The following is a 5,260-nucleotide window of genomic DNA, read 5'->3' on the forward strand; positions in this document are numbered from 1 at the left end:
CACAGGGGGTCTTTACCAGAGCACACCAGGCCTCCGTGTCTCTCCAGAGTCCCAGCACCCACCACCCTCAAGTAGCATCACACACACCAGTCCCCTCCTCACCACCCACAGGAGTCCCGGGGATTTTCGGAGGGACCAACACTCAAGGGGACAGACGTTTTCAGGTGCCTGGCAGGTCTAGGACTCAGGAACTCTGCTGACTCGGGAGCAACAGGCCGAGAAGCCTCCTGCCCATCCCCAGCCTCTGGCATCATCTGGCAAGCAGGCTTGTGGAGCGGCAGTGGGGAAAGGCTGACAGTCCTCAAAAGCTGCTGTCTTAGCCTGAACCCCTGGCTCAATCAGACTCAACCCTACCCCATGCACTTTTCAAAAATGATGGTAGGACTCTTGACGAAAGGGCGAGTTTACGACTTCTTTCCATAGGCAAGCAGGAAATATTATGGAGGAAGTGTTACTGAGGAGAGTGATGCCAGGGCCCACCACCCCGCGTGGGGCTTCTCTCCCGCCAATACTGAGCGCCCGCCCAGGACATGGTGTACAGGTGGGCTCCAAGGAGGTGGACGCACACTCTCCAGTCAGTCGAGCGCAGAGCCCGGTGCAGGGCTCAATCCCTGAACCATGACATCATGACCTGAGCTGAAACCAAGAGTCAGACGCTTAATGCCCTGAGACACCCAGGCGCCCCAGAGCTTTGGTCTCTGTAGGACAGACGAGGGCATAAACGTTCACTTAACAACTGACATTCCAAATAAAGAGAGTTGTTGATTTCAGCAATTCTAGAAAATCCAAGTACAAACTGGTGACATACTTCAATTTCTTTCATAAATTAACCCTTTCCAAATCAACGGAATGTCACCACAGAACTGACCACGTTCCTTGCAATCTGACTTGACAAGGTGAACCCACAGAAGCCTATCTGATCCTTGAGGTAGGACTGTGCAGGCCCATTTCTATGTGGGGATTTTTGTTCCAATAAATACATTGGAAACTTTTCTGGAGATGTGTGACATTTGGAAAGAATGGCAGATGAGCTGAGCAGCTACGAAGTATCAAAACTAGTAAGTAAACGGGAGGCCACGGAGTGCATGAAATATACGCAGATACTAGGCTATTAGAGCATTTCCTCTCCGAAAACATACACAAACCTACTCTAACAAGATAAAACGTATCATTTTGCACACAGAAACTGACCGTACCTACATGGTGCCATTTGCAGTCAAGAGAAAGGCAAACCAATGTGGAGACGCAGGATTAAGTCCTAACCGCATAACACAAACTGTAGCAGACGCTGTCCTCTGGGGGAAGTGTGCACCACCTCCTGTTGCTATTGAGGTCCCCTCAAGTGTTGCACGAATCCACGAATCTCCTACTCAGCTCTTGGTAAGCACTTCCTTTCTCCAGTAAATCAAGCACCACAGGAGAAGTGATTTCTCAGGTTTCCTGCATCATTTTCACCATGTTAAGGGCAATACCATGAACCTTAATTACATCCTGGGACCCATTTGAAGTGTCCCCAGGGATGCTGGACGTGCTCCTGTGATGCAGAGAAGACTCATGGTATGACAAGAAAAGGCTGAATGGCCTGACACGTCCTGAGGTCCACAGCTGCAGCTGCCAGCCGGCCAGCGTGAGGACCATGGAGGCACAAAGAAAGGGAAATTCTCGAAGCTCTCGCTGCGGCTACCCCAGCACACGCAAAAACCTGGTGCTATTTGTGAGACATCTTTGTGTCTCGAGTGGAAGATGTGGCATCTCTGTGGATGTAGGACTGCTGTGAGACGGGCACACCTGCAGACTCAACTCAAACTGCAAGACAAGTGAAGACCTGACATCACGACGTAAGGCAGAAGGAAGGGAAGGATCGAAAACTGGCACATTTCAATGCAGGCACAGGATAGCTTGGTGATTTTAGAAAGGGGTTTGGCTTTGAAAATGGTCCAGACGATAGGAGAAGCAGATTCCACCACGAAGAAGAAGGACACAGTTTCCCAGACGCCCGAGAGAAGATTGCAGAGAAGCAGGAACTACCATCCACCGCATGTCAACCACTCCAACACAAAAAGTGAAAACCCAAGAAAATCAGTTGAGGAGACCATGGCTGCCTGCACAGGTTTTTCATGCAGAAGGAGGTGCCCTGTCGGGGGGAAAATGCCACAAACGACATTTATTCACGAGAAAGACAAGTGAGCACCAAGATGTTGGGTAGGAAGGGGTGAAGCAGCGACCGAATGAGCGGATACAGGCGGGGGTGTGAGCAGGGCGGCTGGCCCTGTGTAGGAAGCTCACCCCAGGTTCCTGAAGGCAACAAGTCCCAGTGGCCAGTGGTCTGGCTGCACAACCAGAGCCCTTGCCCTGGACCAGTTCCATCCCGGCTCTGTCCCTCAACTCAGGAAGTACGCTGAGAGCAAGGGAATGTCCTCTAAAGTTCTTCTGACATCGGACAATGTCCTGGCCACCCAGAACCCCACCAAACGTGTCTTGGTGGCTCACTCGCTCCGGAGCGCAGCGGGTCTAAGTCAGCCTGCGGACCAGGGGCCACGAGGACCTGTGAGGCTCATGACACAGGCACGTTACAAGAAGGACAGTCAATGCTGCCAAAGAGAACCGCCACAGAGGGAACATTATGAAAGTCAGGAAGATGCCAAGGGACGTTACAAAAAACTCTGGGGAAACCATCAAGCCCAACACAATCAAGAAATCCCTGCTAGAGATGACTGTCCATACAACGTGCGTGATTTCCAGGACCTATGACACAGCCAATCAGGAAACTCATGACTGAGACTGTGCATATGGCAAAAAGAAAAAAAAGAAAAAGAAAAAGAGTTGGGGGATGCAGGGATTCAAAATGCGTATCCTACAGAAGGTCACGAGCACAGAGAAAAGCCCAGAGGAGGTCACAGAAGAAGACAGCAGAGAGAGGAGATCTGGCGAAGCAGACGGAGGGCGAGGAAGGTGGCATGGAAGCGGCATCGCTGGAAAGCACGCTGCCACCAGGAGTGATCCGGCAGAGTCTCGGCTCCTTTCCCACACGGACCCTTCCATGACAAGGGCCCTGGGACTAAAATCAGCCAGCGGTCTACGGAAACATTGGCCAGGAACAGAAAGGCCCTTGTGGAAAGCTGCACAGACAGTGCCCGCCTCCACCCCCATACCGCCAGGCCCCATGGCCCAAGACTGCCCCATCTAGCGGGTCTCCCCCGCCATGCAGGTCTGCACATCAGGACATTTGTGAGGACCCACCCTCACTTTCCAGACAGCAAATCCTCACCAAGGTTTTCAGTGAACCACTTCGCCTGCCATGCACACGTCTGTGCGTGAAAATCAAGGGAGCATGCAGGCAGGCCACTCTGGACGCAAAGGGCCAGCAGGCAGGGCATAGATTCCGAAAGAAAGGCCATCTTCTCAGAGAGCGAGGCGTATTGTACACGGATGGGGCAGGACGCCAGCTCTATGCACAGCAGGAGGCACCCCAGCCCCACAGTCAAGCCTCTGCGAGGTGAGTGGGGCTGACGCAGGGAAGACCGCAGGACTCGGCCCTTCCCCGAGTCCACCCGAGTGATGACAGGGTACAGATCTCCAGAGACCTCACAGATGGCCTCTGAGACAGGCAAGCTGCACGCCACAGGACCCACGGACCAGCAGGGAGAGGGAAGAGCAGGAAAGAGGCAAACCATCTCCCTGGCTTCTCACCACCGGACCAGGGAGCAAGCTGCTCTGTTCCCAGGAGGAGGCACAGGTGTGGGGAGGAGGGTGATGGCCCGTGTGGAACTCAAAGAGCCCACAGTCCGCCCAGATGGACCTTCACTACGAGGTGCTTGGAAAGACGTCCGGGAGACAGAGTGGGGTGCATGAAGGAGAACACAGGGCAGCCGAACCTCCCAAGGAAAACAGCCTCCCCGAGTCTGACCCACACCGACCCGTGGGACAAAACGGCCATCCTGCAGCCACACTGTGCACACGTTCCCCCTATTCCACCGAACCACACACTCCCATGCCCTTCTATTGCTCTCCGTAAAACCGCATACGTCTCTGGGCGAGGTAACTGCAGCACATAGTGTTCAGCACCTAGTACCGTGCCTGCCATGCACTCCAGAACAGGTGAATACTTTAGTGTACGCCTTGTACCCACACACGTAAATATTACACAAGCTGCTTTTAAACATTACGTAGTTCTGTATAGGATATAAAGACGCACACTGTCCTGTGCTTTATGAGATGGGTGATGTGAGGGGCTTGTACCTGTTGCCTAAAGCACGAATCTTAGAGCTCAACCCACACATTAGAAGGAGCCACTCTACCCAATGACGTCTACACTGCATCCATTCTTGTCTCCTCCCCCAACCCACTATCCACACAGAACCAGCACCAGCTTTCAAAAAATTCAACACATCATGCCAGTCCTTCCCACTGAGGACACAACGACCCCAGGCCCTTATCTGAAAACCCAACTCCTTACAGGGTAGGTTCAGTCCCAACACCAGCTGCCTGGAGCCTCACCTGGCCCCGCTTCTGCTTCCATCGCTCACAACAAAGCCAAGCTCCTCCTTGACCCCGGCCTTTGGCCTCAGAGCCAAACGGCTGGGAGAGTGCTCGGTCAGCCTCAGCTCCCGAGCGACCTCCCCGGAAAAGGCCGTTCCTGAACCACAGTGTTCAACTAAGCGACATTTCCTCCTAACCCCTTCACTCGTTCAGATACACTCTTCTCAGCTGTGCCTCCACCCCCGTCTCCGAGGAGCACAGCAGCCAGAGCCTGGCGACCACAATGGTGCAGAGTCACAAAAGGGCTCAACAAGGGTGGGTGGCTGTGTCTCTGCAGATGATTCGGGTGCACCAACACAGAAGCCCTTTTTGTGGGGGCTACCCTGTACGCTTGAGGGGCATCCCACCCCCAGCCTGCTTCAGATTCTGGGTCTCCCTCTGTCTGCCCCTCCCCTGGCCACACTCTCTGTCTCTCTAAATAGTAAATAAACATTATGAAAATTAGAAAACACACGACTCATCAAACACTCCCAAAATAAGTGTCACTTAAGCAATCCACTTCATCTACCTGCCCTGCCATAACCAGCCCGTCACCACAAAGCCTGCCCTGGGCAGGCACCTGACAGGGGAGGAGGGCGGCCATGGCAGTGGGGATAGGGAGCTGGGAGGCTGACACCGTCACCACCCCATGGACGCAGGCTGAGCGTGGGCAAACTGGATGGCCAGTTTAGAAGAACAACGGGTACTAGGCAAGGACTACTGGGTTTTGTTTTCTCCTGTA

This window comes from Prionailurus bengalensis, unplaced genomic scaffold, assembly GCF_016509475.1.
Source record: "Prionailurus bengalensis isolate Pbe53 unplaced genomic scaffold, Fcat_Pben_1.1_paternal_pri Un_scaffold_66, whole genome shotgun sequence".
NCBI classification, from domain to species: domain Eukaryota; kingdom Metazoa; phylum Chordata; class Mammalia; order Carnivora; family Felidae; genus Prionailurus; species Prionailurus bengalensis.